Source organism: Cynocephalus volans, chromosome 11, assembly GCF_027409185.1.
Source record: "Cynocephalus volans isolate mCynVol1 chromosome 11, mCynVol1.pri, whole genome shotgun sequence".
In the NCBI taxonomy this organism is placed as follows: domain Eukaryota; kingdom Metazoa; phylum Chordata; class Mammalia; order Dermoptera; family Cynocephalidae; genus Cynocephalus; species Cynocephalus volans.
The window spans coordinates 28216658-28243013 of record NC_084470.1 but is presented as its reverse complement, the minus strand read 5'-3'; positions in this window follow the sequence as shown (position 1 = coordinate 28243013).

The window sequence follows — 26356 nt, the reverse complement described above, 5'->3', positions numbered from 1 at the left end:
TTTTTCATCGTGCTAAGCGTAGACTCTGTACCCATTAAGCAATAACTTCTCCTTATTCCTTCCCCTGCCCCATTTCTGGCAACCTCTAATCTACTTCTGTCTCTGAATTATTTTTTTTAATTGACCCATGATAATTGTACATATCTATGGAGTACAATGTGATAGTTGTGTACATTTATAGGGTATACAATGATCATGTCTATCGCCTCAAACACATTTGTCACTTCTTTCTGTTGAGAACGCTCAACACCCTGTCAAGTCACTACTTGAAGTTATACAGTAACTGGCTGTTGACTGTAGGATACCTATGTTGCTATAGAACACTAGATCTTATTCTTCCGGTCTACAGTTTTGTATCCATTAACCACCCTCTCTCCATCCCCGCTTTACCCTCTTTTTATTAATTTCTGGTAACCACTATTCTACTCTCTACTGCTATGTGATCAACTTTTTTAGCTTTCAAATATGACCCACTTTGCCCTTTCTTGGCCTACACAAGTGGTATGAACTGTTACTTTCACTGTAATCTTGTAGAATTTAGGTATTTACTCTATTAGGCTGCATCACAATGTGTTATGATGGTTAGTTTGTATATCTTATTCTCCCCTTTCCACCCATCTCTCACCTCACTAAATTATGACCTCCTTCTGGGCAGGAGTTGCATAAGGCTTCAATGTTGCATGGACCACAAAACAGCTTTATTTGCTCGTGCTCCATTCTTTCAGTTGCCACATTAAATAATTTGGCTCCTCCAAACCTGGTTGTTGAAATGGGTAGAAGGCCATGCAAATTTAGGCCAATGGAAGGGTCTACTCATAACAAGGACAACATAAGTGGGCATTATGTTTTGTTAAACAGGATTTTATGCATTTGAGTCTATGAATTAGTGTTTGGACTGGTGGCACTCAACCCTATATGGTCAAAATCATCAATCCTGGAGCCTTAAAATATCCAAATTTCTAGCACCAATCTCCCAGGGATTCTGATTCAGTAGGCCTTAGGTGGGGTCTATACAGATGTATTTTTCAAATGCTTTATTGATTTTGATACACAATCACTCTGGAGACATATAATCTCATGCCTGACATAGCTAGTATTCATAACAACCTGCAGCATAATTATCATCCATGATTAGCAGATGGGGAAACAGACTTAGAGAGAGATTCAGTAACTTGCCCCAAATCATACAGCCAATAAAAGCAGACACATTTTACATAATAAAAGGCACATTTTACAACTACAGCATTTCATTTTATTCTTATAACATTGTCATGTGGCAAACGCAATTATCCCCATATTGCAGACATAAAAGCAAAAAGGTTGACTTGCCCAAGATCATCACCTTGCTGTTTGTAAACTGTAAACCATTTTAATTCATCTCACTCTCAAAATTCATATTGTAGTTCAGATGATGTTGCATTAATAGGGATAGCACGTTTCCCACAATAGCTTGGAAATATAGAATGGAATTCTTGTTCAACAAATTTCTTAAAAAAGATATTTTTTCATGTTTTTGTTAACTTTAAAATCAAAGTGTAGAAACAGCTGAAATTGGCTTTGGGTTGGTTTAGAAAGATTCATAGCTATTATCCTTGCTGGATAAATCAGGGGAACTTGAGCATGGGGTTTTAGGATCCTGCCCACCCTGGGGAACTTTCTCCTGTTATCTTCATATTCATCCTTTCATCCAGGACTAGACAAAGTTTCTCCTCACATTTCTTCAGTATCTGAGACTTTCTTGACAACGCAGGGAGGTAGGGGATTGCCCTTCTTTTTACCAGGAAATCTTGAGCTTTCTGCTTTTAATCGTTCTTGGAGGTGGAAGTTTTCTCCTAATGAGATATGGTTACCCAGTCTTGCAGCGTTGAACTCTTTCAGACCTAGCTCTCATGTCAACCTCTCATGAAGCTTTTATTTATTCTACTACCCCCAACCACCCACACATCACCTTCCTCTGGAATGCTGTAGAATGAAATAATAAACCTGATTACAGTCAGAAGACCACCAGAAAAACCTGTTCATCAGGCTCCCTGCAGTAATGGTGAAAACCACACTGACAGAGTCTTAGTAGTGTCTCAGAAAGGAAGTCGGGAAGCATATTTATATGGTTCAGGTCCTGGGCTGGGTGAATTTTAGGTGGGTTTTGCATCCAGAGAACTGGTTGGGTTTTGGCAGAGTTCATGACATACTAGCATTGGATTGGAAGACACAGGGAAATGAAGGAGTTGAAGCATGTCTTCTTGAAAAAGCTAGTTAATATTAAGCTATTTTGGTTAGGCATAGTCTTGTCTTTTAGGAGCAAGTATTTCCTGGAGCAAGTGTTTTCTGTTCTTTTCTCTCTTAATAATTTTAATTGCACCAAGGAGAAAGTCAATCAAATTTCATTTCAATTATCTTCACCCAAAATTATCTTACATATATCTGATAATATGGTTTTCACATTTTGAGAAGTACCATCAATATTTCCCAGTGGGAATTGATGAGTACACAGTAGAGCAGAGTTTGATATCTCTCACTCTGATCTTGTCTCCTTATTTAGAACAGTTCCAGAAAATACAAATTGTGAAGGCTAGATTAATAAAAAGCAGATATAACTAATAATAAATTCTGAAAAAAATATTTAATATCCTTTCCAAGCTTTTGAAATTCTGGATTTCTTTTCTTTCATTCAGTAACTTTCCCTTTTCTAGAGAAAATAATAAGTGAAACCCAAGTCAGATAAAGTAATGTTAGTCCAATTATGTTCTTTTCTGTGTTGGGAAATTTAAAACTTGGTGTTTTCAGTGCTCGAGTTCCTTCAGATGTTCATCTCCAAACGCCTACTATCTGAAACAAATTAAGTTAATGTGTCTTTAATGGAATAAATGCAATTCTCAATAGAGGACAAATTTTGCATTACAATTTCTTTAGTGAAAAAGTTGTTTCAATTTTATAAGCAGAAGAAAGGGAGAGGAAAGGATAAATTCTGGGGAAAATGTGGTAAATTCCCAAAGCCACTTTTATTTCATATTGTGATTGTGAAAGTTCAACCATAATTGTATTATAAAAAAAAAAAAAAAAAAATCCTACAATATACTTTCCAGAGAAGTTTCTCAAAAAAATGCAAATTCCTTTAGACCCCAGTGCTATTTGAATATTACCCTAACTGTGAAAAAACAAACCCCTACCCTTCTGAAGTAAAACAGGCCTCCTTTTTCGTGTACAGCATTGCTCTTGGTGGGGGAAGTACATTTCAGTTGGTAAATCTTTGCACACTGAGGGGGTGTGGTCATAGCAGGAGCGAAGCGTCTGCCCAGGCCAGGCATGAATGTGAAATAGAAGTATATTTTGTCCCCCAGACTCGAGCTTCCTGATTTTCCAGTCCTCAGCATCACCCTCTGTGTTTCACTCTGGTGACCAAGGTGCGTTCTCTGTTAAAACCTGGTTAGGATCTCAGACTCATTGATACTGAAAGGCAAGTCTCGGCATTCAAATCTAGAATTTCACCCCATAACCCTGACTGTACTAAGTGGATTCAAAATAGAGCAAATACACTTTTGAGAAAAACCATTTCCCCCCATCAATTATTGACTTATACGTATTTGGGTTCTCTCTGTAAAAAACAAAAACAAAAACTAGCAATAAAGGGAAAATAATTTGACAGTCTTCATTCAATTTCCCTCTCTATCCTTCCAAGCCCATTCTTTATAAAGACGTATGTACTTGGATACCTTCTAATTAACTTCAGAAAGAATCCCAGAATTAGAAGGCCTGGTGCCCCAGAAGTCCTTGACAAGCAAGGGTGTGCTCCCATGTCTCCTCTTTCCTGTTGGCCATTTAATAAGAGCTCATCAGCCTAAGTAATTTCGGCATGTCTCTTGGTGGACAGCCTGAAGAAGCTGGCAGGCTGACGGCAGACCGATAGATTGAAATCAGCCACACAAGCTAAGAATATGTTTACTGGGAGGAGAATATATTTATGTAACATAGAATCTGGACCGTGAATACTTGTCCATGAAAAACAAACATAAAAAAAAAAAAGAAAGAAAGAAAGAAAGAAACCAGTCATGTGAGAACAGCCAGTGCTTTCCAAGTTCTTCATTATGAGCTGCATGCTAAAATTACATCTTCATTTTTGTCCTCCTGCATTGCCCCACCCTGCCCTTTCTGGAAGTTGCTGGATAAAACTCCTGCTACCTGTCGCATCGGAAAGCTAGTTAACTTTCTTACTCCGGCTTTCCCCAGACATCGCCCCACTTTGGGAATTTTCTCTGGTTCTCTGGCTCTGAGGAATTGTAAACCTTGGAGCCAAATGGTGACTCCTCAGCCCAAGTAGCAGCAGTGACCTCAGCTCAGCTGCAAACAGACACAGGTTGCGCTCGGTTTCTGAGAAACCCTGCCCTCTCAAGTTCATCTGGCCGTAAATAGCTGGAGCGTCTCTGGACAGTCACATTAAAACCTGCTGAGTTAAAAAAAAAAAAAAAAACACCCAAAACGAAAACCAAAAAAGCCCCAGGGGAGAGCCAGGGTCAGCGCCAGCTTAAAAGAGCCGCCCAGTGCCTGCGCGTTCGCTCGGGGACCCACCTGCCACTGTGCGGAGTGGACGGACTTCGAGTGCGCTGCATCCCGCGGCGCGGCGGGCGGCCAGCAGGGGGCGGTCTCCAGGGCCTTGAGTGTCACCACACCCCGGGAAAGGTCGGTGAGTGTAGGGTGAGGGGTCCTGGGGCCTGCGGCGGTGCGGGGAGGGATCCCAGAGCTGACAGGTAGGTGTGAGTAGGATTCTCGCTTCTGGTGATTTTGCACCGGTCGAGGGCCATAAAGTCCGAGTTTTTAAGGAATTTTGCAAATGGTTGAGCCTAAGGTTCTGAAAGACCAGACTCAAATTGGAAAGGACCTTAGAGCAGCGCTATTAGAAGTGGTCCAAGGACTAGCAGCATCTCCCTCCCCTGGAAACTTGTTAGAAATGCAAATTCGTGGCCCCCAGCTGCTGAACCAGAATCTCTGAGAATGGGGATCAGGAATGTGATTTAACAAGTCCTCCAGGGGGTTTTGATGCAGCTAAAGTTTGCAACCCACTGCCTTAGAGGTCATTTAGTCTAACACTTGGGTCCCTAAACCCAATGCAGGAACCCCCCCCCCCCCCACCAAAACCAGCAATGCTTGCACAGACAATAAGCCATAAAGCGTTAGATGCCAAGGTGTATTCAGGTGTAATGAGAATTTTGAAATGCTTATTGTTTGTGGAATTGCTGTCTGTCTCAAGCTGTAAACTGTGAACTTTGAGATTTTCTCAAAACAGCACTCATGGCTTCAACAAACATTGCTGAGTTCCACCGTGCGCAAGACTCCAAGTAAGGCTCTTTCAGAGTGCTTCCAAACTGACGGCATATTATTTCTTTAACCAGGATCTTTGTAATTTGATGTAGTGCTTTATACTCACACATATTTTAGTTTTCAGTGTTCAATTGCTCTTTCCGAAGTTAATTTTTGTTGTTGTTAACCCACAGTGCCAGATTAGATATTTTGGAAGAAATAAACTAACTTTGTGAGTTCTGAACAAAAATTCTAAAGAAAAATTCATACCGGCAGGACATATTTTTCAATCTTCGTATTTAAGCCTATGGTGCTACAATTAATGAGTAGAATAAATAAGTGGTCCTATTTCTAATGAATACTGAGATTTCTAATGAATTAAAGTAGAAAACACAATTCCCAAAAGTTCTGAATAAATCTGCATATGATGCAGACTTTTCATCACTACTGAGAACCTGACTTATTAAATATTAGATAATAAAGGCTCTATGAATGGTTTGCTGTGAGTTGTGCTTTTTGTTATTATTCTCCTTTTGGTGGCTTAACTTAAATTTTAAGTCTAAATACACCACTGACTTATACTGAGACCTCTAGAGCAAATTTCTTTGCAGATATTTCTGTTTTCCCCTCTCTTCAATGAAGGATGAAAGATGTAGGGTTTTGATATGGCTGTATTATTCTAAGGTATTTCCCCAGAGTTCTCTACCTGACATTGAATCACATTATTAATGTTAAAGCAGAGAAAATATTCAATATTCAATGCAATGACCGTATATTTAATTATGTATTTATGCATGTTTTAAGTTAAAACATATAAAAGGCTTATTCAAATTTCTAGGAATGTTATGAGCCTGCAAAAATAAAATTTGCCACTGTAAATATTCCTCCATCCTGAAATCAGAGCTGCACACAGAGTTTACGCATGAGTATTCAATGAGTATGTGCTCAGCATCCTTCTATAATGAAGTATAAGGTTTACATCACGTGTCTTGTTTTCATGGTATTTCATGTTGTGCTTTTCCTCCTTCAAGTTCAAATCACCTTCCAAATGGGAAGAATTTTCAACTCTGGAACATCTACCCAGAACCCTCTAGCTCTGACAGAGGAAGGCAAAAATTCTCTTGGGATGTGTACTTTTCTTGGTATTGCAAATTGCTTTGAAGATGCTTCTGTCAATCTTGTAGGATCTCAGATCCAGGTCCACTCTGGGTAGGTGCAAAAGAAGAGGAGGTGGGCAGTGGGCTAAGCTGGGACCTAAGGTACAAACGAGATGCATGCCTTACAAGGAAGGGCTGGCTGGTGGTGCATAGGGCCGTTGATAGCATTTTTGTCACTCCTTTTAATACCAGGTACTATGGTACTGCCCTAGATTCCTCTGACTTGTTTAAATTCTCATCCTTCAAGCCATTCTTTGGGACCATCCTGTGATTCGAGACTTGGTCTCTGAAAGACCACTGTGAAGTTCCACATTATTTGATGGTCCTGGGTGACACCTCAAGCCCTCTCCCTTTTATTTATTTATTTATTTATTTATTTATTTATTTATTTATTTATTTATTATGAGATACCCCCACTCTGCTTTGTAGCCCTAGGAATGTTCCCTCCCTCTGTAAGACCAATGCACTGCTGTGGTCTTTCTTTCCTTCCTTCCTTTTCTCTCATAGCTCCCACAAATGAGTGAGCACATGTGGTATTTATCCCTCTGTGCTTTGCTTATTTCACTCAACATGTTTCTCCAGGTTCATCCATGTTGTTGCAAATGGGAGTATTTCATTCTTTTTTATGGCAGAGTAGTATTCCATGGTGTATATATACCACAGCTTCCTTTTCCAGTCATCCATCAATGGACATTTAGGTTGGTTCCACATCTTGGCTATTGTAAACAGAGCTGCTATGAACATGGGAGTGCAGGTATCTCTTTGACATGATGATTTTACATTCCTCTGGGTATTTACCTAGAAAAGGGATTGCTGGATCATATGGAAGATCTATCTGTAGTTGTTTGGGAAAACTCCATACTGTTTTCCATAGTGGTTGTACTAATTTACAGTCCCACCAACCATGTAGGGGTGTTCCCTTCTCTCCACACCCTCGCCAGCATTTGTTATTCACTGTCTTTTTTATTATAGCCAGTCTAACTGGGGTGAGGTGGTATCTCAATGTAGTTTTAATTTGCATTTCCCTGATGACTAGTGATGTTGAGCATTTTTTCATGTATCTGTTGGCCATTTGAATGTCTTTCTTTGAAAAATGTCTTTTCAGCTCCTTTGCCCCTTTTTTAATTGGGTCATGTTTTTTTACTGTATAATTGCTTGAGTTCTATGTATATTCTGGATATCAAACCCATGTCAGATGCATAATTAGCAAAAATTTTCTCCCACTCTGTAGGTTGTCTCTTCACTCCGTTGATTGTTTCCTTTGCTATGCAGAGACTTCTTAGTTTGATATAGTCCCATTTGTTTATTTTTTCTTTTGCTGCTTGTGCTATCAGGCTCATGTTCATAAAGCCTGTGCCCAGACCTAATTGCTGAAGTGTTTCACCTGTATTTTCCCATAGTAATTTTTCAGTTTCAGGTCTTATAGTTAAGTCTTTAATCCATTGTGAGTTGACTTTAGTGTATGGTGAGAGATACATATCTAGCTTCATTCTTCTGCTTATGGATATCCAGTTTTCTTAGCACCACTTGCTGAAGAGGCAGTCTTTTCCCCAATGTAGATTTTTGTTGTCTTTTTCCAATATCAGATGGCTGTAAGCCTGAGGGGTGATTTCTGGGTTCTCAATTCTACCCCACTGGTCTGAATGTCTATTTTTATACCAGTACCATGCTGTTTTGGTTACAATAGCTTTGTAGTATAATTGAAGTTAGGAAGTGTTATGCCTCTGGCACATGGACTAATAGTAGTACTCACTTCATAGGGAAGTTGTAAAGATAAAGAACAAGGAATAGTGACTTGCACATAATAAGAAACATGTAAGTGTTTATTGATCTAGATAGACCATGACTAAGTGAACCAATTGAAAATTATTAAACCTAAGGACTAAGTTAATTAAGGTAACTGACTACAAAATAAATCCAGAAAAGAATAAAAATCTTTTCTACAGAGTAGTAACAAGCAGTTAAAATTGTGAGAGGAAAATTTCTATTTTCAATAGCGATAAACTACAAAATAGCTGACAACAATGAATGTGAAGTGCTCCTGTTGGATTCTTCATTCCTCAACATTACTCCTTTCTCAGATACATATCCAAAGGCCACACAGAAAACCCAAAGCACCAGTATGAGTCTTATGCAAAAATACTTCCAATATAAAATAAAGCATCTTTTGTATGCAAAACAGCAATTAAGAGTTATTCCAGTAAGCAGAAGAGACTTACTCCAAACTCAATGTATTAGAAAACCCAGGTTCTGTAAATCAAAGACTCCAAGAAATGCAAGAGATAATGAGAAGCAAAGCCAAGGAAAGCACAGGAGGAAAATCATACCATTACAAAACCAAAACCCAAATTAGAAGCAGCTAGATGTAAGTCGACCTTGTGGAAAATAGAGTTTTAATTTAGAAGACAACTTTGGGAAAAATCACATAGATTGTAGTACAAAGAGTTAAGTGGTTAGAGAGTATAATAACGGAAAATAGACAACAGAAAAACGGCACAGAACTAAGTGGACTTCCTGAAAAAAGAAAAAAGAACAAAAGGAACTAAAAATAAGTATGAAACATTGTATTTCTTGGATGTGAAATTTTTGTTAATTTCAAGATGCACCACTGATTTAAAAATAGCTTTTGGGGAAATAAAAGAGAACAGTAATATGTTAAATGCATGTGTCACTTACAAGTTATTTCTCAGTTGGAGAAAGACTAAAATGTGAAATAGATGCATCTTTAAATTAAGGAAATGTGGAATTAGATGAAAACATTCCCGCCTGAATTGACAGATCAAAAATCTCATCACGTTCCAAAAAAATAAATAGAAGAAAAAATGAGGTTAGCATGGTGATATTTAAGGACAAAGGATAAAATATTCAGAGAGGATAAGAAAAAATAAATTATGCAGGAAAAGAAAAAATAAATTATGCTGGCCACATAAATTATCTCGGCAATATCAGATTCCAGAAGACAATGACTCAATATCAAGAGCTTAGATGGAAAAGGAGAGGAATGGGACTAATGAAGTCTATAGCCATATTTTATGTATGTATGGCTTATGTTGTGTTTCTATTGGACAGCACTGATTTAGATTGCTCTAGACAGCAAGTTGAAAAGATATCAGAAAGATATTCTTGGTTATGCAAAACCTCAGTATATATGACCCAACCCCTGCTACTCAAAGTGTTTTCCGAGGACTGTGATCCTCTAGGAGCTTATTAAAAATACAGAATCTCATGGTCCTCTCCATAGCTGCTGAATCAGAGTCTGAATTTTAGCAAGATCCCCAAGTAGTTCCTAGACACATTAAAGCTTGGGAACCACTCTTAATTTACCACTTCCTCGTCTGAAGAGTCATCCCGCCCAGAGTTTCCCAGCTGGTGTGCCTTGTGAGAAATATGGATGTGCTGAGACATTGATCTCCTTAGCCCAAGGCTGTGGGGTGGAAAGTGTTGTGCTAAAAATCATTGTCATTTTCTGTGTGTACCATGATCTAAAACTGTGCCATCCAGCAAGGAAGTGCTCATCATATGTGGCAACTGGGCATTTGAAATGTGGCTAGTCTAAGTTGAGATGTACTATACAAGTAAAATACACACTGGATTTTGAGGATTTGGTATGGAAAGAGAATGTAAAATATCTCATTAATAATTTTTATATTGATTACACATTAAATTATAATACTTTGGATATATTGGGTCAAGTAAAATACATTATTTATTAATTTCACCTGTTTCTTTTTATTTTTGTTAATGAGGCTACTAAAATGTTTAAATTACATAGTTGGTTTGCATTTGTATTTCTCTCTTTTTTTCAGGATAATTACTTTATCATGACACAATGTAATCATTTTTTGTGTCCCTTTACCAATTTCTCCCTAAAGTTCCCTCCCCCTACCCCATTCCCACCTCAGGTGGCCTCAGTTCCATTCTCTCCTTTCGAAAGTTCAATGAATTAGTGATTGAATAAATGAATTAGTCACTGAATGAATTCAGTGATTGTTGTATATTACTTTCTTTTTTCATTTATTTATTTATGTGTTTTAGGCTCCCAGTTATGTTTCTTTCTGTGCCTGGCTTACTTAATTTAAGATAATTTTCTCTAAGTTCATCCATGTCGCTGCAAATGGCAGAATTTTGTTCTTATTCGTGGCAGAGTAGTATCCCATTGTGTATATAGATCACATTTTCTTTATTCAGTCAGCGGTCAATGGACATGTAGTTTGCTTCCAACTCTTGGCTATTGTAAATAGAGCTGTAATAAACATGGGAGTGCAGGTATGCTTTCAGCATGATGATTTCCATCCCTTTGTGTATACACTCAGCAGTGGAATTGCTGGGTCATATGGCTGTTCTATGTGTAGTTATTTGAGGAGCCTCCATACTGTTTTCCATAATGGCTGCACTAATTTACAGTCCCACCAACTGTGTAGGAAGGTTCCCCTTTCTCCACATCCTCACCAGCATTTGTCATTCTGTTTTTGATAATAGCCAATCTAATGGGCTTGAGCTGATATATCAGTGCGGTTTGGATTTGCATGTCTCTGATGCTTAGTGAAGTTGAACATTTTTTTCATGTGCCTGTTGGCCATTTGCGACTCTTCCTTTGAGAAATGCCTCTTCAGCACCTTTGCCCATTTTTTAATTGGATTATTTGTTGTTTTTTTTTTACTGTTGAGTTCCTATTATATTCTGGATGCTAACCCTTGTCAGATGCATAGTTTGCAAATATTTTCCCCCACTCTTTGGGTTATTTTTTCACTCTACTGTTTCTTATGCTGTGCAGAAGTGTTTTAGTTTGATATAATCCCATTTGTTTATTTTTTCTTTTGTTGCCTGTGCTTTTAGGGTCTTATTCATAAAGTCTTTGCCCATTGTTACTTCCTGATATGTTTCCCCTATGTTTTCTTTTAGTAGTTTTATAATTTCAGGTCTTATATATGTCTTTAATCCATTTTGAGTAGATTTTGGCTTATGGTGAAAGGTACAGTTCTGGTTTCATTCTTCTACACATTGATGTCCAGTTTTCCCAGCACCACTTATAGAAGTGGTGGTCCTTTCCCCAATGTATGCTCCTGTTGCCCTTGTCAAATATCAGTTGACTGTAAGTATGTGGGTTGATTTCTGGGTTCTCTATTCTGTTCCATTGGTCTGAGTGCCTGTTTTTATGCCAGTACCATGCTGTTTGGTTATGATAGCTTTGTGGTATAACTTGAAGTCAGGTAGTATAATACCTCCAGCTTTATTTTTTTTTGCTCAGGATTGTTTTGGCTATTTGGGGTCTTTTGTTGTTCCGTATGAATGTTAGGATTGCTTTTGCTAGTTCTGTGAAGAATCTCATTGGTATTTGATGGGGGGTTGCACTGAATTTGTGGATTGCTTTGGGTAGAATGGACATTTTCCTAATGTTATTCTTCCCATCCAAGAGCATGGTACTTCTTTCCACCTTTTTGTGTCCTCTTTAATTTCTTTCAATAGTTGTTTGTAGTCCTCATTGTAGAGATCTTTCACCTACTTTGTTAAATTGTTTCCTCGGTATTTTATTTTTTGGGTAACTGTTATAATTCGGATTTCTTTCTCGATTTCTTTTTCTGCTAATTTGTTATCGTAATATAAAAATGCTACTGATGTTTTCGTGTTGATTTTGTATCCTGCAACTTTACTGAAATTGTTTATCAGCTCTCAGAGTTTTTTGGTAGAGCCTTTAGGTTTTTCAATATGTAAGATAATGTCATCTGCAAACAGGGACAGTTTGACTTTATCTTTTCCAGTCTTGATGCTCTTTATTTCTTTCTCTTGCCTGATTGCTCTGGCTAGTACTTCCAGTACTATGCTAAATAGGAGTGGTGAAGGTGGGCATCCTTTTTTTGTTCCCATTATTCAGGATAGTATTGGTGGTGGGTTTTTCATACATGGCTTTTCTTGTGTTGAGATACTTTCCTTCTATACCTAATTTGCTGAGAATCTTTATCATGAAATGATGTTAAATTTCATCAAATGCTTTTTCTGTGTCTATTGAGATAATCACAATGTTTTTGTCCTTGATTTTGTTGATGTGGTGCATTACACTTACTGACTTGCATATGTTGAACCATCCTTTCATCCTTGGAATGAATCCCACCTGATCATGGTGTATAATTTTTTTGATGTGTTGCTGTATTCTGTTTGCTAATATTTTATTAAGGATTTTTGCATTTATGTTCATCAGAGGTATTGGCCTGTAGTTTTCTTTTTGTTGTGTCTTTTTCCAGTTTTGGTACCAAGGTATTGGCCTGTAGTTTTCTTTTTTTGTAGTATCTTTGTCTAGTGTTGGTATCAAGGTGATGCTGGCCTCATAGAATGAGTTTACAATAATGGCTTCTGTTTCATTTTTTTGGAATAGCTTGAAGAGAATTGTTATTGATTCCTATTTAAATGTTTGGTAGGGCTGAGAAGTAAAGCCATATGGTCCTAGGCTTTTCTTTGTTGGTAGATTGTCGATTACTGCTTCACTTTAGCTGCTTGTTATTGGTCTGTTTAGATTTTCTATTTCTTCTAGGTTCAGTTTTGGTAGTTTGTATGTGTCCAAAAATTTATCTATTTTCTCCAGGTTTTCAAATTTCTTGACACATAATTGTTTATGATAGTCTCTAATGATTCTTTGTATTTCTCTATCAGTTTAATGTCTCCTTTTTCATTTCTGATTTTTATTTGGGTCTTCTCTCTTCTTTTTATAGTTAACCTAGCTAATGATTTGTCAATTTTATTTATCATCACAAAATAAAAACTTTTTCATTGATCTTTTGTATCATTTTTGAGGTCTCTATTTCATTTAGGTTTGCTCTGACCCTAATTATTTCTTTCTGCCTTCTAATTTTGAGATTGCATTGTTCTTGTTTTTCTAATTCCTTATTGTGTAGCATTAGGTTGTTTATTTGAAATCTTTCTTTTTTTTTTGATATAAGCAATAAAATTCCCTCTAAGTAGTGCTTTTGCAGTATCCCACAGGTTTTGGTATGAGGTGTCTTTATTTTTATTCATTTCAAGAAATTTTTTGATTTCCTGTTTAATTTCTTTTTGGACCCATAGATTGTTCAGGAGCATGCTGTTTAACTTCCATATATTTGTATAGTTTCCAGAGTTTTGCTTGTTATTCATTCTAGTTTTAGTCCATTGTCGTCTGAAAAGATACTTGAAATGATTTCAATTTTTTCAAATTGGTTGAGACTTGATTTTTGACCTAACATGTGGTCTATCCCAGAGAATGTTCCATGTGCTGATGAGAAGAATATATATTCTGTAGTTGTTAGATGCAGTGTTCTGTAGGTATCTGCCAGGTCCAATTGGTCTAAAGTGTAGTTTAAATCCTGTGTTTCTCTGTCAATTTGTTGCCTAGATGATCTGTCCAGTGCTGAGAGAGTGGTGTTAAGGTCCCCAACTATTATTGTATTGGGGTCTATCTCTTTAGTTAGGTCTAATAGTTTTTGCTTTATATATCTCTGTGCTCCAGTGTTGGGTGCATATATATTTATGATTGTTATGTCTTCTTGCTGGATACATCTCTTTATCATTATATGGTGGCCTTCTTTGTCTATTTTTACGGTTTTTGGTTTAAAGTCTATTTTATCTGACATAAAAACAGCTATTCCTGCTCGTTTTTGGTTTCCATTTGTGGGATATATCTTTTTCTATCCTTTCACTCTTTGTGTGTATCTTTACAGGTGAGGTCGATCTCTTGAAGACAGCACATAGCTGGGTCTAACTTTTTAATCCAATCAGTCAGTCTGTTTCTTTTTAGTGGGGAGTTTAATCATTTATATTTAGGATTGTTATTGAAAGATATTGTCTTACTCCTGACTTTTATTGATTTTCATTTGGATGTTTTAATCATGTTTTGTTCCCTTCTTTCCCTTTTATGGTTTGTTTTTGATGTTTGTTGGTATTTTAGGTGGTATGATTTAGTTTCTTTCTCTTTCTTGTTTGCATTTTTGTTCTGCCAGTGAATTTTTTTTCTTTCTTGTGTATTCATGGTAGTGATTATCATTTTCTGGATTCCAGATGCAGAGCTCCCTTGACGATTTCTTGCAGGGTTGGTCATGTAGTGGTGAAACTCTTGTAGTTTTTGTTTGTCTGGAAAATACACTATTTCTCTGTCATTTATGAAGAATAGCCTTGCTGTGTATAATATTCTTGGCTGGCAGTTTTTTGTTTGCTTGGTTTTTTTTTTTATTTTTTTGAATATATCATCCCACTTTCTTCTGGCCTGTAGAGTTTCTGTTGAGAAGGCTGCTCTTAGTCTGATGGGGGCTCCCTTATGGGTGATGCTTTTCTCTTGCTGCTTTAGGATTCTCTTTGTCTTTGAGTTTTGCCAGTTTGATGATAGCATGTCCCAGAGATGACCTTTTTGGATTGAATCTGTTCAGGGATCTTTGAGCCTCCCGGATCTGAAGATTCATGTCTCTCCCCATACCTGGGAAGTTTTCTCTTATTATTTCATTGAATAGATTTTCAATGCCTTTCCTGTCTCCTCCACTTCTGGAACAGCCATGATTCAGATGTTTGTGCATGGAAGGTTGTCTGCTAGCTCTTTTAGATTTCCTTCATTCTTTTAAATCTTTTTTCTTGTTTTTTGTCCACCTGCGTTATTTCAAAAAGACTGGTTTGAGATCAGAGTTTTTTTCTTCTGCTTGCTCTAACCTGCTGCTTAAGCTCTTGGTTTTGTTTTTTATTTCATTGAATAAAACCTTCTGTTCTATGAGTTTTGCTACATCCTTTTTAACATATTAATCTCTTTGTAAATTTCCTCCTTCATATTCTGGATTTTTTTTCCCATTTCATTATGTTTTCTAACTGAGTCTTTTCATATATCCTTGAGTTTCCTTAAGGTTGTTGCTTGGAATTCCTTTTTAGTTATTTGAAGGGTTTCCTGCTGTTTGGGATCTGGTTACTCGAGAATTACTGTATTCTTTTGGTGGTGTCATATTTTTCTTGGTTTTCTTATGTCTAGTATCTCGATGTTGATGTCTGGTGATCTAGTAGAGCAATTGCTTCTTCTATTACTCTAGAATGGGCTTTGAAGAAAGAGATTCCCTCTTTTTTTTCTGGTCTCTGCTGGTGATTCTCCTCATGTCAATGCACTCAAGTGGGTGAGGGGATGCCTGTTTATTGGCTGAGGTTGCTACTATGGAAGTGAGTTGCCCTTTTGGCAGCAGTAGCTCTGGTGGACCACCTATGGAAGGGGTGTTTTCATCAGGGGCTGCCCTTGGTTCCTGCGTAGACCCCCAGGTGTGCTCCTACCTTCTGCCAGGCAGTGGAGACTGCCCTCCGCTCCCGCCTAGGACCCTGGGCATACTTCTGCCATCTGCTGGGTAGTCGGGACTGCCTAGGACCCTCGCTGTCCTGCTGCCTTCTGCCTGGCAGTGGGTTTATATTTCTCTTGAAAAATGCTGATCTGAATTGCTTTAGATAGTAAAAAGAGGAATTAAAATTAAATCCCTAGAATGTATGTGAACTTGTAGTGTACATTAATTCTATTGAAAATTAAAAATAAAATGGAAATAACTGTAATATTATGATCATAAAGCAAGAATTTTGCTTCTTGAAAGAAAAAATGTAGTATAAAAAACCTTAAAATTTAAAAGATAATTTCATAAAAATAGACTGGGAAATTCCTCTTGCCCCTATAAAATGCAAATAAAAAATTGAAGAAGGGGAAGAAAATGTTATTAGACTTATTTTTTATCTTTCATAAGTGGGAATTATAAATATTATTTTATTTCTAAAGGTGATACATGTAAAAATATAATTTCAAATATTTTATTTGCAAATGATTTACCTAGTTTGCTCTAAGTAATAATGTGATATATATATGTGTGTGTGTATTAGCTTCCAAATAAATGATTAATGGACAGAAAATAGAAAATAAGGGGAAAATAATAAGGTAATAAAAATAAACAAAACAAATGGTAGGGAAAAGTAAAGGATAATATGTAAAATGGAGATGACAGAACCCCAAACATAAATTTATAATATAAAAAAATTAGTTCAAATCCCTCTCTTAAAAAAAGAAAAGAATCACAGATAAGATGAAAAAGTTGGATCGAGCCACATGTTGTCTATAAGAGATACATCCAAAACAAAAGAGATTTGATAATTGACATTAAAATGCTTGTCAGTGATACACCATCCAAGAGAAAGCAGGGATGTAAAATGATATCAGATAATGTTGAGGTCAATAAAAATATACACATATAAAATGTGTATAGTGCATGCTTTCCCCCCTCCTTCCATTCCTTCCTTTCTTTGCATCTTTTTTTCAACCAAGACTTATCAAATGCTAACTATTGATGAGGGACCAGTAGAGACTGCAGGTACAAGAGTGAGACAAAGCGGACATCCGTCTCTGATAGAGGTTACAATCTAGTGTGGCACAAACTACAACCAAAGGTCACATAGACAAATGACAAATATGTCCCACAATGACATAAACCTTATGAAATAACTAGCACTATGTAGAAATGCATAAGGAAAAAACTACAGAAAATAAAGGAGAATTGATAAAAATACAGTTATAGGGGAAACGGTGAATCTAGCCCTCGAGAGATTAGATAGGCAAAAATAAATAAGGATGAACTAATAAATTAATAATGAATTCTATATCATCAGGAGAAAATATATTTTCTTTTCAAGTATCCATTAAGCATTTCAAAAATTGAGTATTATATATATTAGGTCAGAAGGGAAACCTTGATATAGTCCAAAAAAGGAGAAATAACTGTATTTCAGAGCACATTCTCTAACTGCAATGTAGGAAAACCAAAAGTAAATATTAAAAGTCAGAGCTATACTCACACTGAAAAATAAAACAACCAAATCAAAATGGAAAGTCTCTATGCACATGAAAGTTTTAAAATCATAATTGAAGAATATCTGGCCTATAATAATGATAAAAATGCTTGCATATCAAAGATAATGCTGTAGTCAGGAAAACGCATTGCCTTAAAAAGCTTTCATTACAAAATAAGAAAGAACAGAAATAAGTGGATTAACCATCCAATTCAAGACGTTAGGGAAAAACTCAAAAATGAACCTAAGCAAAATAGAATAAAGTGAAGCTAAAGACAGAAAATTGAGAATTAAGACAAAAAAATAGTATTGATTAATAAATGCAAAAAAGTCTTTGGGAAAAACCCATGGTAAAAAGGGAAATCTGCTAGTTACCACAATCCAGAAAAAAAGAAATAAATAAAACAAATGTGTATCATTAGGAATGAGAAATTAGAGATGATCCTGGAGGGTAGAGAGAAATAAGAATAATTTATTTGATTTTTATCATAAGCAATTTGAAACCAGGATGAAATGAAAAACAGAAGGAAACATGAATAATAATTGCAAAATCTAACATAAGAAGCAATAGAAAATCCAAATGGCTTGTAACTTGGAAGGAATTGTGAAATCCTGGAAGCTGATGATTCGGCTATTAAATTTTACCTAAAACAGAAAATATTAAATTTTGAAGTATCTAAAGTTATATCAAAAATAAATTTTAATTTATTGTATTGTGATGAGAGGGGCCCATAAGGCAAAAGTTTGTGGGACACACAGAGGTCATAATATGGTTCTGCAGCCACGCTTGTTTGTTTACATATTATTCTGTGGCTGCTGTTGCTAGGACAGAATTGAGCGTATTTGTGCAAGAGACGGTCTGGCCCACAAAACCTAAAATAGTTTACAAGTTTGGGATAAAATTTCAAATTTATTCTTGGATTTCTCAAATTCCTATTATTGTGGGGATATATAGCGTAGGCCTCAGTTTTGCTGATATACTGATTTAAGATGCAGGCAGTTGGCATTCAACTAATGTAGATTATGACTCATGTATGCACAGGAAAACTTCTGGAAGAATATATCCAAACCGGCACGAGTTTTTTCTCCAGGGAATGGGGATACGTATCTGTAGGTGTAGCCCGATGGAGCAGTGGTGGAAATAATCCATGCAGCTAGGAAGGAGGAGGTTGTTACTGACATCACTTAGAATTGCCTGCTCCTTGGGATAATAAAGCAGGCCACGTTGGTTTTATTTTTATTTTTAAAGTCTCTACACACCCCTTTATCGCCAGTCCAGACTGCTCACACAGCCCGGCCCTTGGTACACCACTTTTAGGATAATTTACCATTCAAACTGTGCACTTAAAAAAACAACACTGTATACAATATAATGCATCCATTTTAAGTATAGTATTTGAACCGTTTTGGCAAATGTATACTTTCATGTAACTATAATCGATATAACAAGTATTTTCATCATTCTGAAAAGATTTCTCATGCCCAAACTGGGGCACAATTTAGCTTCGCAGTAAAATCAAGAGAGAAGTACAGCAAGTTCCCAAATGCCCTCCTGCCTCGAACACATGTATCTTCCCCTCCTATCAATATCCTGCACCAAAGTGGTACATTCCATACAATCGATGAAAGTGCATTGACGCATCAATATCACCCAAAGTCCATAGTTTACATTAAGGTTCACTCTTGGTGATATACAGTCTATGGGTTTTGACAAGTGTATAATGACGTGTATCCACTATCATGGCATCATACAGAATAGTTTCGCTGCCCTAAAAATCCTCTGTTCTCTATCTGTTCATCTCTCCCTATCCCCAACCACAGATATTTTTACTGTCTCTGTAGTTTTGCCTTTTCTAGAATGTCATATAGTTATAAAAATATAGTATATAGCCTTTTCATATTGGCTTCTTTCACTTAGTAATATGCATGTAAGTTTCCTCCATGTCTCTTCATGGCTTGATAGCTCATTTCTTTTTAGCATTGAGTAATGTTGCATTGACCTGGATGTATCAATTTATCCTTTCACCTACTGAAAGACAGTTTGTTTGCTTCCAAGTTTTATCAGTTATCAAAGAGCTGCTATGAAGATCCATGTGCGGTTTTTTTGTATGGACGTAAGTTTTCAACTCATTTGGGTAAATATCAAGGAGCATGATTGCTGGATCATATGGTATGAATATATTTAGTTTTGTAAGAAAGTATCAAACTGTCTTTTAAAGTGGCTGTGCCATTTTGTATTCCCATCAGTAAAGAATGAAAGTTCCTGTTGCTCTACATCCTTGCCAGAATTTGGTGTTGTCAGTGTTTTGGATCTTCACTATTCTAACAGGTGTGTGATAGTATCTTACTGTTTTAATTTGCAATTCCCTAATGACATATGATGTTAACCATCTTTCCATAGCTTATTTAGCCATCAGTATATCTTATCTGGTGCAATGTAGGAAAACCAAAAGTAAATAATAAACGTCCGAGCTACACTCATACTGAAATATAAAACAACCAAGCCAAAATTGAAAGTCTCTATGCACATAAAAGTTTTAAAATTATATTTGAAGATTATCTGGCCTATAATAATGATAAAAATGCTTGCATATCAAAGATGATGCTGTAGTCAGGAAAACACATTTGTTTGTTCAGATATTTTGTCCATTATTTAATTGGGTTGTTTGTTTTCTTATTGCTGAGTTTAGAGTTCTTTGTATATTTTGAATGACAGTCCTTTATAAGATAGTTCTTTTGCAAACATTTTTTCCAGGTCTGGGGCATGTCTTCTCATATTGCCTGTAGTATCTTTTGAAGAGCTGACGTTTTTAATTTTATTTGTCATTTTGAAATTTTAAAAAATTTTTATTTAATCAAAATTGATTACACATATTTTGGGGTTTCAACACTGAGATATGTTGATCAAATCAATATTACTAGCGTATATATTGTTATAAATCATAATTATTCTTTATGCCCCTTGTCCAATCTCTCCCTCCCACCCTCCACCTTCTAATTACCCTAGATTTCTTCTCTCTTTCCAAAAGCATAATGGTTACTCTGGTGATTTGTTGCCTAGATGATCTGTCCAATGCTGAGAGGTGTTGTTAGGTCCCCCAATATTATCATAGAGCAGATGCTTCTTCTGTCACTCTGGAATGGGCTTTGTGGAGAGAGACATCCTCTTCTTTTCTTTATCTCTGCTGGTGACTCTCCTTGTGTCAATGCACTCCAGTGGCTGGTGGACCATCTTTGTGGTGGTTGTGGCATCTAGCCACTTTCATGGCAGCCGTGGTTATTGTGGTGGCTGTGGTGGGCCACCCACATGGGGGTGATGTTTTGGGCACACTCCTTGGTGCTGATGGTGTGCCTGTTTGTGGGGAGTGTCTGATGCCTGGCTCCAGGGCAGGCCCTAGGGTGCTGGCAGTGTGCCTGGTTGTGGGAGGGGGATCTGATGCACAGATCCATCCCTCTGGTCCCCAGGCAGGCTCTGAGGTGCTGGCGTGGTGTGCCTGGTTGTGGAAGGGGGTCTGGTCCCCTTCTCCATGCCTTGGGTCCCTGGGTGGGCCCCAAGGCACTGGCATGGTGTGCCTTGTTGTGGGAGGGGGTTCTGGTCCCTGGCTCCATTCCCCAGGCCTTTGATCTTTTGTCAAAGATCAGTTGACTATATTTGTTTGGGTCTATTTCTGGCATCGCTATTCTGTTCCATTTATCTGTTTGTCTATTCTTTTACCAATGCCACACTGTCTTGATTACTGTAGCTTTATAGAAATTCTTGAAGTTGGGTAGTATCAGTCCTCCAATTTTGTTCTTCTCCTTCAAAATTGTGTTGGCTATTCTGGGTCTTTTTGCCTCTTCATGTAAACTTTAGAATCAGTTTGTCAATATTCAGAAAATAACTTGCTAATATTGATTTGGATTGCACTGAATTTATAGATTAAGTTGGGAATAACTGACATCTTGACAGTAGAGACTTCCTATCCATGAACATAGAATATCTCTCCATTTATTTTGTTCTCCTTTCATTTTTTTTCATCAGAGTGTTGTAGTCTTCCTCATATAGATCTTGTATGTATTTTGTTGAATTTATACCTAAGTATTGCAATTTGGGGGGTGCTAATGTAAATAGTATTAAGTTTTTAATTTCAAATTCCAATTGTTCATTGCTAGTATATAGGAAAGCAACTGAGCTTTGCATATGAGCATTAACCTTGTATCTTGCAACTTTGCTATAATTGCTTATTAGTCCCAAGAGTTTTTCTGCTGATTCTTTGGTATTTTCTACAATTGTGTCATCTACCAACACAGGTAGTTATATTTCTTTCTTCTCAATCTATATACATTTTTTTCTTTCCCTATATTATTGTATCAGTTTGGACTTCCAGTACAATGTTGAAAGGAGTGATCTTAGCAGGAAAGTGTTCAATTTCTCACCATTAAAGTATGATGTTAGCTGTAGGTTTTTTGTAGATGTTCTTTACCAAGTTGAGAAAGTTCCCCTCTCTTCTTAGTTTGCTAAGAGCTGCTAAATAATAGTGGTTTAAACTGAGTGGGGCAGTTGGGAATGTGGAAGGTGGATTCAGGCTGCAGTAGTCAGGGAGCAGATAGGCTAGGTCCTGAAATGCAGTTTGTATTTGACTTTGCACATAAGATAAGGCTTGGAGCAGAGGAAAAAATGGTGTAGACACCATGGCATTTGGTCAGATCCAGAGGGACTGGGAATTTGAGATCTCTCCAGTGAGTCTGGTTCTGCAAAGATGCAGTAGGAAGAAACTGTCATAGAGACCCCAGTCTTGGATATGCCTGGGGTCTGGCATCCAAGTATCTTCAAAGTTTGCCAAGTACATTTTGGTTAAGATTCTTTTGCATGTGAATTAATCAATCTAGCTCAATCATGAAATAGGATTTATTGACTGAGATGCCTGAAAATGTCCAAGCGTTGGTCAGGCTGATCAAGGTGCTCAGCTGATGTCATCACAGGTATGTCTGTCTGGATCTTTGGGTTCTCCTTCATGGTGGCAATATGACTCCAGAAGTTTCAGGTTTGTATTCTCTTGTTTAGAAACCTCAGCAGCAAGAAATCTTCTTTCCAGTAGGTCTAACAAAAGCCTATAAATTGGCTAATGCTCACTGGCTCTGATGTTCCAGGTCAGGGGCTCATCCTCGGATCAATCATAGTGACTGTAGCAATGCTAGCCTGGGCCAGGGGTTCTTTCTTGGAGTTGGGGTGAGGTCAAGATTCCAGCAACTATGTGGATTGAAAGTAGGGAAAGGGATTTCTCAGAAGGAGTAATGAATGTTGGGCAGAAAGAAATAATGGGTGTCTTCTACAAGATGCTTTATATACATGATCTCATGTAAATTCTCAACAACACAATGCTATAGCCATTATTGACCACAACTTACAGATAAAGCCACTGAGATCCAGACTTTCTTCTCTTTTGGACTTTATCTCTTTGCTCTCTCCAGAGAGCTTTCTTAGATCCTTCAGGATGGCCTGACCCAGTGGTTCTCAGCCTTGGTTGCATGTCAGACTCACCTCGGGTACCTTAAAAAATCCCAGTCCTCAGCCCGTACCCCTGATCAATTGAGTCAGATATTCTGGGAGTGGAATCAGGCATCCGTATTTTTTAAAGCCCCCCACTGTACAGCCAAGGTTGAGAATCACCAGCCCAGAGCTTGTTCTCTCTTAAGAAAGTTGTAGTGAGATGAAACAGCAGACCCATGTTCTGTTTTCTCAGCAGCAGCACCAGCCAGAGACGAGGAGATCAAACAGCCTCACGAAAGCAGGCTACAACCCCAGCGGAAACCAGCCATTGGTGGATGGTAGTGACACTAATTTGAGGGTTTCGTGATTTGAAGGGTAGCTATGGTCCAATGTCATTTATTTCCATGTGGATATAACAGGCTTTGTGAAGTTTTGACAAATGGAAGTATTAGAAACATAAGAAAGACATTCTTCTCTGCAGGATTACTTATTTTCTAAAAGCCTGGTGTGGAAGAAGCTTATGGATTTGATGGTTGAAATGTAATTAATAATACTTAGAAAACTAAAATAAAAAATCTCTGATATCTGGGCCTTCTGATAGAGGAGGCTTCTGGATGTGCCAGGGTGGTTTCTGCCAATGCTCTGGCAAGAAGAGTGACTTATTGCCCTTCTGAGAGGTCCTCAGACTGACAGGCCCAGACGTTAGATGGATGGACCAACGCATTTCATGCCTTTGGCTGAGCTCGTGTTCATGAAAGACCTAGACTCTAATTCACAAAATGAAAGCAGCTGACGTCCAACCCTCCTGTTTTATAGATTAGGGAACTAAGTCTCAGAGGGGAGCTTATGATTTGAATTATGAGTTCTGATTCCTTGATATTCTACCCACTACCCCTGATCAAAGTTGTAGAAGCTTTTAGAGTGTATCAAGTGCTTTGGTATGTTTTCTTTTTGATTCATTTTTATAAAATAGACTCTGAAGTGTTATATTTTATTTTTTAAACTGCATTCTAACTCAGTTATTTGCAATTTATTCTGAAACACCACATTAATTTATTCTTTCAACCAATATTCACTATGCGTCTAGTGTGTGCTAGGCACTGGAGTAAGTACCACAGATAGTTATTGTGTGATGGAGTTTGCAGTGATAGTTTAGTCCAAACCAACAAGGTTCTGCCCTTACTGACCTTACAAAGTAAGCCCTTTTCTATGGAGCTTAGCATTGGTGCTTTCTGTATTTTATCTATTTTTGAAACTGTTCTGACTCCCCAAGTAGACTGGACGCTCTTGGAGAGAGTATTTTAGGTATTTTACTCTTCGTGTCCAAGAGCCTATAATAGTTCCATTAAATATCTATAAATGGCAGTGCTGGATGACTGAGTGACAGTTGGTAGACTCATTAATTAAGCTCAGCCCATGTTTCTGTTATGCCTTCATTGTCTTGATTTTAGAAGTCTGTGGCATAGCATTCCTGCCTTCAGTGCTAACCTAATTTGCTCTGATAAAGATGTCCTCAGAATGGCATATCCTCCAAATAAAAATAACTTGAGAAATTGTTTCCTTGGAATGATGTGCTGTGTAATCTAGTTGTAGGTACCTCTCTATCCTGGATCCTTGATCTCTCCTCTTCCCCTTTGTGCACAGGAACCCCTTGCTATTAAAACGTGCACCATGGGCTCTCTAGTCAAGGTCCAGGTGGTGCAAAGAATCAGCCGTCCCTCAGCATCCCTAGTACCTTTCATTCCTTCCTCTTCCTTCAACCAAGAACCATCATTGGCTCACAGTTGCTGATAGAATAAAGTCTGACTCCTGCAGGGCTCCATAGAGCATCTGAAGCCCACCACCACCTCATCATCTCAACCCTGCCTTGTCTACCTTGTCTTCTACTCCCCCATGTCCTACATCCCATGCCACAGCCAAAGCAGAATCCTGCAGCCTGTAGGACAAACCCACTCTTGCTCCTGTCCAGAGCTGAGGCCTATGCTTTAAGTCCATCGTCTCTGCCTTATATATTCCAGGTGTCCTTCAGGCTAATCCAAATGACACTTTTTCCTTGAAACTTTCTCCCAATTCTGCTCTGTTTCCATGGTATTTTGTTCATCCCCTCAGTTGAGATGACACCTCATTCTGCCTTGTTTTATGAACATTTGCATACGTTTATGTCTTCCAATCTTCCTCATTTCTTTTTCTCCTTCCTTACTGAGTGCTCACTCTGTGCCAAGCACTGGAGAAATAAAGATGCATTAAACACACTTTGGTCCCTCCTCCAAAGAAGTTTGCAGCTCAGAGGGGGAGGAAGACATGTAAGCAAGCAGAATGAAAACTTCATGTGAGCTTTTTGTTTGTTTTGTCCTCTACTAAATCCAAATTGCTTACAACAGTGTCAAGAACATAGCTGGCACTCAAAAAATATGTGTTGAATAGACAACCTATCAGAAGTGTGTGCACATGTGTGTACATATATACATATACATGTGTACATGTATATATAAACGTATGTCAACTATATAAATAAAGTCCAATGAGACCACAGAGGAGGGAAGACTTTGTGGAGACAGGTTCTAAATCATGATTTGGACTGTGCCTGGCAAAGATTCTACTCCTGTTTTATGCAAGGATTAGGTCTCTGCCTTCATGTCCTGCACGTTGCTTGCACTGAGCTTCATGCGTCATGGGTGGTCAGTAAATGCTTGTGGCATTGCACTAAAACTGTTGCTAGTCAGACCAGAACTTTGCATCCTCACCTCTCACGTGCTTTGCCCGGCCTGAATTAAAGGACATACTGGTCCTAGAACTGCAGCCAAACCTCCTTCCCTCCATCTACTTTCTCCCCGGGCTGATCCCAGGGGATTTGGAAGGCCTCTGTCTTTTACAAAGATGCAAGTAGGACTCTTCACACAGCCTTCCCTGCTAGAGCAGTTTCTCTAGGACTAGTCTAGAATGGTCCGCTATGATAGTATAGTTTTGCCACATAGTTGCTCAAACTGGTGGACTTTGCTTCCCATGCATAGAGCATTACTTTATCAATCTCAGGATACTCCAAACCATGTGTTTGTGGCATTGGCCCAGATGCTTCAGAAATGGGCCAAAGCACCAGGGAAACTGAGGTCTAAGCTTTGACTCTAGCTCTGCCATGGGCTGGCTGTGTAACCTTGGACATGCCACCCAACCTCGCAGGACCTCAGATACTCAACTAGAGATGAGTTGGTGGCACATGTGCAGTCTTAGGCCCTTACCAGGGGGAGGTAGAGGCTCCCAAAGTTTTATCCATCTCCCTCTGCTGGAGCTCCATGTTCTGGTCAGAACTTTGTCTTGGCCTGTTTGTGGTGCATATATCCTGAGTGACAGATGATTAAAAAGGGAAAGTGGTGGCTGGGTATTGAGGAGAAGGGAAAAAGGGTGGGGGAGAGAAAGAGAGATGGCCTGACCTTTATTTTTTACCAGCTTTCAGGACCTCTTGCTCCTTTGGCTACAGAAGGAGAGAAAGAGAAACTAAGCTTGGCAGTTTTAGAATGCTATTTGTGCCATGTTTGATTTAGGATTTAGTAGTATAAACTTCCAATAAACTGTTTACATACTTATTTTCAATCCAGTGGGCTCAAGACTTACTCTAATGCCTTTGCTG